The sequence below is a fragment of the Biomphalaria glabrata genome, chromosome 1 (genome assembly GCF_947242115.1).
Source record: "Biomphalaria glabrata chromosome 1, xgBioGlab47.1, whole genome shotgun sequence".
NCBI lineage: Eukaryota > Metazoa > Mollusca > Gastropoda > Planorbidae > Biomphalaria > Biomphalaria glabrata.
In genome coordinates, this window is record NC_074711.1 from 39,106,009 (window position 1) to 39,119,727 (window position 13,719).

Consider the following 13,719-nt stretch of genomic DNA (forward strand, 5'->3'; position numbering starts at 1 on the left):
TTGCTGAGCGATAGGAAAACTTTCTCCCAGATTCCCCCTCCTCCCCTCCCCCCCCCCCCCCCCCATTGGTCCACAAAAAGAGATTGGACCATTACTAATTAGTAATTACAAATGTAGGCCTACACCATTATAAACTTGTCCATAAACAGTGCATTGAACAATGAAGTAACATCCATGTAAGGCTTCAAAAAAAAAAAGTGTAAAAGTTGCCTTCAGAGATTTAAACAAATCTGGTCAAATTTAATTCCAGCTGGTCTACAGCTTACATTTAATTTCAGAAAGAATATAGGACATAGCAAATTACCAAAACAAAAACTTTCTGTCTGTTTTTATTTATGTCATTACAATGTGTAGTTTTACTGAGAAAGTTTGTCCTCAGTTTGATGTTTTCCCCACCACTTGATGCCCCGTACGGCCCGCACCACCCGCACATTGCTAGATACGCCACTGGCGTGAAGTACTATGTTTAAATCAGAAATAAGGCTTACAGCGTTAGAGGCGGACAAGCCCTTTAGCGTGATGTGGTGCTGTATATATATGCTCAGGGCCCGCATATGATACTGCCCCAGGCCCCGCGCTCTGCTAAGGCCGCCTCTGTGTATTAACCAACCATCTTTACACCTATCATATTTCTGCTATATCGAAGAACCATTAAAACTGCTTTTCTTTCTAAATATATACTTATTATTTAAGTGACCTAGAGCTGAACAGAATTTAGCCGGTAGTGTCCCTTTGACTCTTAGATTGTAAGAATGAAATTGTCAGGACTCTGTGGAGTCACATCTCCCAACCCTTCACAACTTTACACAAGAATCGCGCGACGCTTTGCGCTCAGTAGAGTTGCGGGAGATACGGGGAAACAACCGACGCCTACACTAGAACAATCGCGTATCGTCTGCTGCCCCCTCATTGGTTTGCCCTCCTTTGAGGATTTGTCAATGAATATTTATCTACATCAATGGATACAAGAGTTGGATGAGCTGAACCATTTCATTTTTTGTGACGAAATTAATGGCGTGTTTAATTTCGTTTTCTTGCTAACGGATACACACGAGAAAAAAAAATTGGTGACCTATCTTAATTGGATTAACCACTAAGCAACGGTCGGTAGTGTCTTAAACCTTACATTAGATTATCTATTTATTTATATATTACCTGTGAGGTGCAGAAATCAGTACAAGAGTGCTTAATGAGTAATTTTGAACGTAAAAATATCTATATATATTTGTATATTGGAGGCGCGGTGGCTGAGTGGTAAAGCGCTTGGCTTCCGAAATGGGGGTCCGGGTTCGAATCCTGGTGAAGACTGGGATTTTTAATTTCGGGATCTTTGGGCACCTGTGAGTCCAACCAGCTCTAATGGGTACCTGACATCAGTTGGGGAAAAGTAAAGGCGGTTGGTCGTTGTGCTGGCTACATGACACCCTCGTTAACTGTAGGCCACAGAAACAGATGACCTTTACATCATCTGCCCTATAGACCACAAGGTATATTATTATATTATATAATATTAATGTAAATGTTATTTTGACACAAGTTGAAGTAGAAGTTTAGTTGTATTTTTTAGCGGCCCCCGAAAGGGGAAAAGACGCTATTCGTTATGTGTTAAATGTCTGTCCGTCCGTCTGTCCCGTTTAGATATCGTAAACTAGAAAAGATAGTGAAAATCGACATCATAATATTTTAGTGCATTCAAAGTTCTGATGCAACGGCTACTTTTTTCTTTTCTAAAAGCGAAAAATCTAATTTTTAAATCACCTATGCAAGCAGTTTTTTCATAAAAATGCACCACTTTTACAACTATTCACTATTAATAGTAACAAACACGGAGGGCTCTTTACTATAGGCAACCGCCACTTGCCATATATTAACACATTTATGCAATGGTTTTAAGACTTTTTGTTAAAATGTTTTTTACATTTGTATTTAATTATGATGTTCTTTCTGAAAATATTGATACCTGCCTTTTTACCTTCCTGGGTGGACCACTTCGGGGGCCTTGTAACTTTGTTTAATTCTTTGTTTATTTACTTTTATTTTGTCTTCTAGTTCATGAAGCAATTTTTATTTTATCTTTTTTCCCCCAACTGATATAGATATCTAGACTATTACCTTAATGGAACTAGATCTGTGCTTGTAGACGATGACTTCAACTCCTGCCGAGAAGAAAATAAGAGCTATTTCCGCCGATATCCTTGCGCTCGTATTAGATTTTCAGCGCGGTCATAAGGAAATTGTGCTATTATTATTATTAGTATTTTTTGCTGTCCATCTGTCTGTCACGTTTAGACTTCAAAACTTAAAAAAAAACGCTAATGAAAATCTGATTTAACCATCGCTTTTATTTTGCTGCAGCTATTTTTAGTGCTGTGAATGTGGGCCCTTTTTTTTTTAAATATACAAACTTTTTCTGCTCCAATGTACACCATTTTTAAAACATGATTTATGTGTTTCTTACTTTCGTCCTTGGGACAGTAGTCCAGACATTAGAGACATGGCGTTGTAGGTGCCACAGCTACTTAGTAAATACATAAGCAGGGGTTACCTACGAGTTTGTGTAATATAGAAACCCCCATTTTAATCTTTTTTCTTATATACTCGAATGGCTTCGGTAATCGTGATCAATTTCTAAAAATTTAAAAGATAAGTTTAAAGGTATATATTTATTTATTTACACAGAGTGACAGATATATAGATAGATATATAGATAGATAGATAGCTAGATAGCTAGATAGATAGATAGATAGATAGATAGATAGATAGATAGATAGATAGATAGATAGATAGATAAATAGATAGATAGATAGATAGTTAGCTAGATAGATAGATAGATAGATAGATAGATAGATAGATAGATAGATAGATAGATAGATAGATAGATAGATAGATAGATAGATAGATAGAGATAGATAGATAGATAGATAGATAGATAGATAGATAGATAGATAGATAGATAGATAGATAGATAGATAGATAGATAGATAGATAGATAAATAAATAATTAATTCATTTGTACACTTGTATCTAAGGTCATTCCGAGACCTGTGTTATTTCTTATTATGTAAATGGAATATAAAGTACTTTGCCCATGGTGACCACCTTGAACTATTGATGTCCAGAAGTTCAGCTGGGCGAAATGTATTTGGAACTGTCAGATAAGAAACGGAAGTGTTAAACATTATCAGAACGCGATGTCCTCAGAAGCTCACCGATTTTCTACTTACACAAGGTACTAGAGCATTAAGTCATAAGTATAATGACCATCCACCTAAGGTTTTCCTGATTCCCACATTACAGAGGGCGAGGAAATATCAAAGTCTTAGTAGAAACTAATGTTCTGACTTGCAAGCCAAAGCAGAAATTCCGCCATTGTCAAGGTCACTAAGCCTGGTGATCTAAGGGAAATAATTACGTTTTGTTTTATTGTTATTTTTCTTGGCCACTCGAGTAGAGAGTAGAAGCAAGTGAGCGATAAAACCGTTTCGTTTGGTTGTGTTTAGTGGTGAGAGTGTAGATTGAAAGCGACATCAAGTTTGATTCGTTTGCTGGAGTTTGTTGAATATGAAGTAGATAGAAAACGAGGCTTTGGCCTATCGCTTTGAGACTGTGTGTGTATGTATAGAGATGGTTAGCGGGTAAAATACTGATCAACGCTCCTCTACATGGCTAGTCGCCTCTTGTAAGGCCGCGAGGCTTGTGTTTTTATTAGAACAGATTGCTTGTTTGTATTGCTCACATTTGTACACCGCTGGATAACAAATTGCTTCAAAAAGTAATATTCACTTCAAAAATGTATTTCAAATTGTTGGCGACTTTTTTTCCAGCGGTTCTAAAGTTTCTTACAGTGATCAATGGCTTGATATTGAGCCCAGTAATTCATTAATTGTTTCCCATTGTTGTGACAATATTTGACTCGTGCACATCCTAAAAGTATAGCGCGCTTTATTGCGAATTGTTGGCATTATTGAAGCTCCTTAAATTCTAAAGGTCTATAAACCTAGTCACGTGTTGCAATGTATTAGCCTCTCTGCAGCCGAAGGAGACGAAACAGACGTTTAATGTAAGTCTTTATGCCTAAGTGAGAGCATCTCTATACAAACCAAATATAAAACATCCTTAAAAAAAAAAAAAAAAGTTTATCTAAGGGAAAGAACTCCGCACGTATCTGTATCTCTCTATAATGTAGTTATTTCCCTCATTTGTTATCAAACGAAATGATCAATTACTAATAATTAATTGACAATTTTTTAATGATTCATGTTTTGTTAGGTACAACAAAAATATTTTTTAAAGTTTCAGCGTGATCCGTGAATGGGTGTGCGAGAAATAACGTGTTCAATTATCTAAGGGGACGAAACCCTACATCTTTAGCCCTATATTAGCCCTATATTAGCCCTATATTAGCCCTATATTAGCCCTATATGTGAATACTGAAGGATTCATTTCCGTAGCTGGTATCAAACAAAAGAATTAATTAACAGTAATTAATTGACTACTTGGTTAATTCTTTTATTCATACATTTCTTGCCAATGCCAATGAACAACATAATTTGAGAATGGGTGTGGAAGACATAAAATGTACAAACTTTTTTTTTGTACCAGACCGACGGACAGAATATAAGCTTTGTAATAAAAACAGATTGTGGTCTCTCGTATCTGATATTAGAGCAGTGTGCACTGTTCACTATAAATACTTTCTTATCTATTAGGGCATTGGTTCTCTATGAGTTATCAATGGCTACCTAGGGGATTCCGTCATATCTAGATAGCAGTGGTTATCTATGAGTTTTCTTGTATCTGCAAGAACAGGGGTTCATTAATCTTATCAATTCACGTCATTATTTGTTTCACACATATTTCACACATTCGTTTTCAAGTCAATCTTAAATATTTCCATTTGACACTAGTTCATATTCAAACTTACACGACTCCTGCATACTCCTAGGTACAGAGGCAGCGTCACCTTAGAGCAAACAACTGGGGATCCACTGTCTTAGAGTCTTGCCTGAAAGGAAACATTGTCCAACAAAGCAGCTAGTCTTGTCCTCCTCACTAATGGATGCCATTGTCCATTCACTGGTTTTAATTGCACGACTGGACGAGTCTAATGAGTATGTTTGTTTTCACAATAGTTGTTTTCTTTTTCACCAACAAAACCACACAATAAATGTTTACTCTCAATTACTGTAATTAAAATAACATTCTTTTTTTTACTTTTTCTATCGGCAATTAGGGTTACAATAGAAAAAGAGGTTTAAAAACGATTCCCAGGGAGGATTATAACCACTCATGCCGCTACACAAAGTAGTGAATATTTGTAATGCGTGTTCTAGATACAAAACAAAGTTTGATTTCAAGCGGATTCATTGCTTCTGTTAAAATCACTTTCTTCGAATTTCTAGGAAATCTTGTACACCAATAGTCCAATGAACCCTGCACAATATTAGTTTAAAGTATGCAATACACCGATAGTCTAATGAAACCTAAACAATATTAGTTTAAAGTATGCAACACACCGATAGTCCAATGAAGCCTTCCCAGAACTAGTGTACTGGAGTGTACAAAAGTTCACAGAAACTATTTCCTTTAACAAATGAAGAGGTCAATAACACTAAGAAGTCTTTTATTAGTGTAATCACTAAATTTAGAGACACTTTCTGGACAGAAGAATAAAAAGTAAAGTAGCAATAATACAAACATGACTGAACCATAAGTTACAAATAGAAAAAGAAAACCTAATATAATAGTCAGAGCGGCACAAAAATAAGGCACATTAGAACATAAAATGGGTTGACGTAATCAGCCAGATCAGGTAAACCAACGACTTAGTAGATTTAAGTCACTGATTAACATGCATGGATAGATCGATACCTGAAGTGCGTAGAATGTAATTGTCTTTTCTATAAATTTTTAAAGATAGAACAAAAATGCTGTGATTTTGCGAACAATTATAGCCTGTGTTCTTACCATAGAAAGCATTAGAAAACGAGTATCAATATCGATTCCCCAATGCATAATTGGACATAGCGCCGCAAGTTAAAGAAAACATGACTTTTTACAAAGAGAAGACATTATTTAGCTTTTAAAAATATTTTGTTGCAGCAGAAAAAAAAAGGGAAAGAATGTCTATGTTTCTCTCCTCTTGCCAATAAAAATTAGCAGACACATTCATCTCCCCTCTTCGTAAGTAAAAAAACATGTTCCGGGGGTCCTTGAACAATGATTAATGCCGGCTTATTATCGGTTCGTGCCATGAAGCACGGGCAGTAGATTCTGACGGGCACACGAAATTCGCAGCGTACAGCCGGGTTTCTTTTACTAGTGGTTGCGGGGTTGCAGGGTTGCAGTTTTAATAGTAACATAACTTGGTGGCAGGAGGCAGGCAGAGAAAGGGAGGGGAAGACAGAGGAATGGACGGGCCTGGCGTTGAGAGAGATACTATCCTGGGCGGGAGAAAGAGAGGAATGGAGAAGGACTGTCAACAGATCTTGCGTGGTGCACCAAATGTCCAACAGACTAAGAGGAACGTGAAGGTGAACGTCGTGGCTATGTCCCTCTTTTGTATGTTCAATGACAGAACCACTGGCGGATCCAGAGGAAGGGGCGGTAGGAGCGATCGCCCCCCCCACTCGACCGACCCCCACCCCTCCAGAGAGGTTGGGGCGGGCGAATTTTAGGAGGGGAGAATGGCATCGATTCCGCCCCCCCCCCCCCCATAAAATTTTGAGTGGGGGGCGGTCCAATTTATTTGTAGAAATCACAGTTTGCTAACAGTATCAATTACATATCTATATGATTAAAACTTGTTATTGATATTTTAACCGATCTTTATATTATGTCGTTCCCCTGTTGGCCGATTTGGGGGGGGGGGGCGAATACCTCTACTGCCCTTCCCACCTTAACACTTTGAGGGGGGGGGCGGTCCTACTTTTATGGAGAAATCATAGTTTGTGAACAAAATTAGTTTAATTAATATATACATTTTATATTATCTCACTCCATTTCTGGTATCTTGGGTGATTCAGTGGGGTAAGGGGGGGGGGCGATCGCATGTACTGCCCTCCCCACTCTAGCCCTCTGAGTGGGGGCGGTCTTATTTTTGTGGAGAAATCATAGTTTGTGAACAAAATTAGTTGAATATCTAAAATATAAGCTACGTATTGATATGTGAACCCATTTGTATATTATGTCGCATCACGCTCTAATCTCAAATTTTATGATTAGTAAATATAAAATAAAAAAGGGTTGTACCAGGTGGGAGATGCGATACATGCAATCGCCTTCCCTCCATCGACAAACCAATATTTTTTCTTTTTGTATTAAAGTTATGAAATTATAAAATAAAAAAAAATCTGTCACTAATATAATTTATATATGCTATAAATTAAATTTTTATACCGAGTCGCCCCAACCCTATTGTTTAATGCCAAATGCAATCATTAGCAGAAATTAGAAAAAGGAGCGAGGATTAATCATTTTCACTCTACCGTCCCCTCCTCTTTCCAGACGAAAACATAACGTTTTGAAACAGAATAGTTAAATATGGCGACAGTGTTTATGTAATTTCACATTAGCTTATCATAATTATTTAAAGAAAGACTTTGCTTTGGAAAATTTAGAATTCATACGAAATTTTTCAGTATAAGAGTAACGATTGAGATGAGTTCTAAACCAAAATAATCAGTTCCTAGTCGCCTTTTTCCAACTTAATCTGATATTTTTTTAATTAAATAAATTTGGGACAATAACTCACAATTTATGCTTGAATGATAAACATGGAGTAGAATCTAATTGGTCCACTTAATTTCTCATCCCACTTCCGAAATTTTTTGTTTAGCGCTTTGAATTTACAAACATGCCTTTTGAACAAAATCTATCACTTACAAATGAGCATTTTTTAAAAATATTATTAATGGAATAATTTTTTTATTCGGCGGCAATCCTCAAATCCAAAATCTAAATATGTGGAGTATCTTATCTTTTCAAGGAACAAATCGGTTATGTTTGCAATGTATTAAGAGCCTATAAATTCATAATAGAATATTTTTTAAGTAAAACAAAAGGTCCTTTTTTAATAGGATTAATAATGAACTTTAGGTCAGGAGAATGCCTTTCATTAGTGAAGAATGCAAGAAAGAGCTATTGGCGCCGGGGCTTCGCACCGAACCCCACTGGTGTGTAGATGTTAGGAGAATGCGTTTCTGCAGTGAAGAATGCAATAAAATGCTTTTGGCGCTCCCCCAGACACTCGATCTTGCAAGAGAAAGGCCTCACTGTTGTTGTTTTTTTCCGCCGAATGTTGTGCAACACTGCTTTTTCAAATTCCCATATATATATATATTTATTTATGCTGTGCGCACGTTTATGCATAGGGTTAGGGTTTACTGGGCGTTAGGGTTAGGGTTTGGAAAAAAAATCGTTAAATCGTGTTTAGCGGCACACTTTCTTTTTATATAATACAGACGTAACTTCAAAAAAGAAGATGATTACGTCCTTTCATGCTTATAGAATACTCAGTGCTAAGGTCCAATTATTGTGAGGGCACGTTGGGCGTGGGGGACGTTACCTAGTAGGTTTCAGTGCTGCATATTTAAAGCTTTTTTTGTTTTAAAGTCTAAATTGAAACTCGAGGTCTAAGGCCGTAGTGTTTAGCCACTGAGCTATAATAGTAATTGGAGGCGCGGTGGCTGAGTGGTAAAGCGCTTGGCTTCGGAACCAAGGACCGGGGTTCGAATCCTGGTGAAGACTGGGATTTTTAATTTCGAGATCTTCGGGCGCCTCTGAGTCCACCCAGCTGTAATGGGTACATGGCATTAGTTAGGGAAAGGTAAAGGCGGTTGGCCGTTGTGCTGGCCACATGACACCCTTGTTAACCGTAGGCCACAGAAACAGATGACCTTTACATCATCTGCCCTATAGACCACAAGGTCTGAAAGGGGAACATTACTTTTACTTTTTATAATAGTAATTATAAAATTAGATGATTTTATAGTCTTAAAACGTTTATAGTTTTACAACTTAATTCTTTACACCATGCTTATCTCCCCTTAGCTTAGTGCATTTCTATGTAATAATTACGACTAATTTATTAATTAATTGGTTAATTTTTTGATTGATTCTTATGTTGTCATTGACAATAAATAATTGTGCAAAATTTGACTTGATCCGAAAATGGGAAGTGAAAGAAAGAACATGTACAAGATTTCACTCGGACAGAATGAGTTGATCAAAGCTTTGTGAAAACCAGGCTTACGTTGTTTCTTCTATCAGTAAATGAAAGGCTGTAAAACGACTTCATCACAGAGTACAGACGTAGCGACTTTTCACATTCATCATTGGAACAAAACAGACGCGTGGAACTCCATGCGCGACATTTTCTTCAGTCTTGTGAGAAACTTGCCACTGACTGGACAGTACATCTCTCTTTTTCTTCTACTGTGTGTTGGTCAGTGAGAACGTTATTGCGGATCTGAGAGTAAAGGATTCTTTGGTTAAATCTAGATCAAGATTGATAGTGTAGATTGGTTACAATGATGTACGTAATCAAGACGTGTTCTTGTTGTTTTTATTGTTGACAAATATCTTTTTTAAAATCTTTGTTTGACATGTTTTAGATGTTCCCCCAGAGATGAAGATATTCAAGATAATATACATCCTAGTCCAAACCTCTATCTGTAAAAGAATGCTGTGATTGCATTGGATGACCAATGTCCATTTATGATGATTGACAGATTATATCTGTAAAAGAATATTATGAGTACATCGGATGACGATTGTCCGTGGAATGAGGCACACAATTCTGAAGTTAAATCTGTTTATAAAAATTTAGCAAAACGAATGAATATATTACTTTTATATTTTATAGGTTTTTTTGGTGGCACTATTCATTAATTCTAGTTTCCTCTTAGTAAACCTTGACCTACATTTTAAACAATTCTTTTTTTTTTTTTTCAATTGAGAAAGAATGCTGACGTATGCAGCCAAAAGTCACTGCTTTTTAACATGAATTCTTACAATGAAATTAGTTCTGATAAAACTTGTCACTAGGACATTACGGTTCACGTCTTAAGTCTTCAGCCTCTAGTTAGTTCTCGGGCGGTATCGAATCAAATGATACTTGCAATATTACATCATCCGCACGTCTTTTCTATGATACGGGTGGTATAGAATTCAATCATACTTCCAATATTGCACCTATCCGCACTTCTTTTCTATGATACGGGTGGTATCGAATTCAATCATACTTCCAATATTACACCTTCTCCGCAAACTTCTTTTTCCTGTACCCGACTTTCACTCTACATCGATACTTGTTGAACATCACATGTAAATCCAATTTATTTCAGTTTAAAAATCTCTTCAAGTGACATTGTGTCTGCTCCCTTGCATGGAATTTATATGTCCATCTACAAGGAGAATAGATCGCTGACGTCACAGGAGCAGACGATTTCGACGCTATTTTTATGAAGAGTTCATCTATCGTCTGCACGTCACCGAGTGCACCAGAACGTGGTACATGAAAAAAAAAATAATCTAGACTTTACACAGATCTATAAATAAACAAAGTATGAATATTTACAATTGCATATATGGAGTTTTTTTGTTTTTTTTTTTCACGTCTGGGGTGTCTTTAAAAAATGTAGGTCAATGTCATCAATGAGTTTAAGTAAAATTAAAAGTTTCAGGTTAGAGTTTGACTAAAATTTTAAAATAGACTTGATTTCATCACTTGTCTAGTTATATGCATTAGTGTTCTCAGTTGTTGTTTTACATTAGCCAGTGTAGACAGCGATGGCTTGCCTAACTTTTAACTACTAATAAATTAATAATAAAGGTTAAAATACGAGAAAAATAATTTTCCCCACATTGAAAAAGGTGCCGGTACGCCGTACCGGTGCGTACCGTCACAAAAGAGGCACTGGTTGTAGCTATCATTTGTAAGGCTGAGTTTTAAGCAAATTTTTTAATAAAGTTATTTCCTCTGTTTCTTTTCTCTTTCTCTTTCTCTAACCCAGTGATGCCCAAAATACGGCCCGTGGGCCAGATCCGGCCCGCGACGTGGCTCCATCCGGCCCGCCGAAACGTCGACACAAAGTGTAGAAATCCTCCTAAACAAAAAAACAAGGTTGAAAAAATGTATCTTTACCTACGTTTGGGCCCTCACTTTTTCTATGATGGATTGGTATCATGATTTTAACATTTGTGTGTTTATAAAATTGGACTCTAAATGTAGAATCTACCGGGGAAAGTGAACATATCTTTACTTTTTTTTTTTGTTGTTGAACATGGGCATATATTTATTGCATAAAGAAAGTGTGGCTGTCTTCTAAAACAACAACATAAAAACGGCATTGGCGGCATTCTTGGTTTGAGTCGCAAATAAAAGATTGTTAAACTACGCCTAGAGGTTGGAGGATCTATGGGAATATTAACCAAAAAGAAACCACAAAATGAGTCGGCGGTAAAGGTGCCGACACTGTTGTTCACATTAAGTAGAGAAACGAAGTTGTTTTCTGACGCGTAAAAAAATATAATTGTCCAATAACCAATTAGTTATGCATCAAATCCACAGGTTTCTACCAAAATAGTGTCATAAAGATTTCATTTTATTTTTGTAACTTTTCGCTCATGTGGCCCTCGAGACAAGTGTTGGAAATTAAAATGGCACGCGGGTCGAATTAGGTTGGGCATCACTGCTCTAACCCTAATTACCCGAATGCAAAAGGTAACTAAGACTCGGATTTGAATTGTTTACCTATAAGACACAATCGTGGTGAGCTTGTAATTATTACCAAGAGTTAATCTAACTAATGAAGTTTCCGCTGTAAAAGATCAGCAAAGCAAAGAGGATTCAACATTTTAATAGTGTCTTTTAAAAGAAAACAAAACATTTTAAGCCACACGTCATTCTGAATGTTTCAAGATAATTTTCGTTGCTAAGATAACTCACGCTGTCGTATTACTTCCCTTGTTAGCAAATTTCTGAAGAATAAAAAGAAATAGTTCTATCTTTAGCTTCACCGGTTCAGTTCAACAATGCATGTGATTGGGGGATTAAAGGAGACAATGATTCCCAATTTATTTTACGTTTTTACAGTTTAAATTTAGCCTAAGTTTTCTCTTAGCTGAATAGAAAATAAAATAAAATTCATCTGATTAAAATGAAACACTTTACTGTTTATAATGTTAGTAAAACTAACAGTGCTTAATGTTATTTAGATAAAAAAAATACAGTTCTATTATAGAGCAAGAACACAATAATAGCAGGGACAGAGAGAGAGGGCACTTTGAAGGAGACACAGAGATTAACATTTGACACGACATGTTGTGTGACATGTGCTGACATTGTGGTGTGACATGCTAAGGCATTGTTGTGTGACATGTAATGACATTGTGGTGTGACATGCTAAGGCATTGTTGTGTGACATGTGCTGACATTGTTGTGTGACATGTGCTGACATTGTGGTGTGACATGTGCTGACATTGTGGTGTGACATGTTAAGGCATTGTTGTGTGACATGTGCTGACATTGTGGTGTTACATGTTAAGGCATTGTTGTGTGACATGTTCTGACATTGTGGTGTTACATGTTAAGGCATTGTTGTGTGACATGTTCTGACATTGTTGTGTGATATGTTATGACATTGTGGTGTGACATGTAACGACATTGCTTTGTGGCATGCTACGACATTGTTGTGTGACATGTGCTGACATTGTGGTGTGACATGTGCTGACATTATGGTGTGACATGTTAAGGCATTGTTGTGTGACATGTGCTGACATTGTGGTGTGACATGTTAAGGCATTGTTGTGTGACATGTGCTGACATTGTGGTGTTACATGTTAAGGCATTGTTGTGTGACATGTTCTGACATTGTGGTGTTACATGTTAAGGCATTGTTGTGTGACATGTTCTGACATTGTTGTGTGATATGTTATGACATTGTGGTGTGACATGTAACGACATTGCTTTGTGACATGCTACGACATTGTGGTGTGACATGTGCTGACATTGTGGTGTGACATGTGCTGACATTATGGTGTGACATGTTAAGGCATTGTTGTGTGACATGTGCTGACATTGTGGTGTGACATGTTAAGGCATTGTTGTATGACATGTGCTGACATTGTGGTGTGACATGTTAAGGCATTGTTGTGTGACATGTGCTGACATTGTGGTGTGACATGTGCTGACATTGTTGTGTGACATGTTCTGACATTGTGGTGTGACATGTGCTGACATTGTTGTGTGACATGTTCTGACATTGTGGTGTGACATGTGCTGACATTGTTGTGTGACATGTTAAGGCATTGTTGTGTGACATGTTCTGACATTGTGGTGTGACATGTGCTGACATTGTGGTGTGACATGTGCTGACATTGCTTTGTGACATGCTACGACATTGTTGTATGAAATGTTACCACTTGGCTGTGTGACATTTTACTAAATTGCTGTTTGACATGTTAAGACATTGCTGTTTGACATGTTAAGACATTGCTGTTTGAAATGTTAAGACATTGCTGTTTGACATGTTGCAACATGTGACATATTCTAAAAGACGAAGTCCAGCCAATCAAGAGTATCTGAATTACAGATTCAAAGTTGACCCGTTGTCCTGTAAATTCGGTGTTGAGTATGCTTTTTAATCAGAGAGAGCGAGATGGTGTCTGGGAAATGTCCCGACTTCCGGTCAGCGAATTCTCTCGTTGAATGGGCCG

The 13,719-nt window shown here is 37.1% G+C and overlaps 1 protein-coding gene across 1 annotated transcript in view; it reads left to right on the forward strand.

The window, feature by feature from the left end:
* The first annotated feature begins 884 nt into the window (after positions 1-884).
* Positions 885-13,719, forward strand: part of LOC106063119 (neuropeptide receptor 15-like) — a 183,174-nt gene continuing 170,339 nt past the window's right edge. The window contains exon 1 of the mRNA XM_056035671.1: positions 885-1,103. The gene's annotated coding sequence lies outside the window, so the exon portion shown is untranslated. The remainder of the gene's footprint in view (positions 1,104-13,719) is intronic.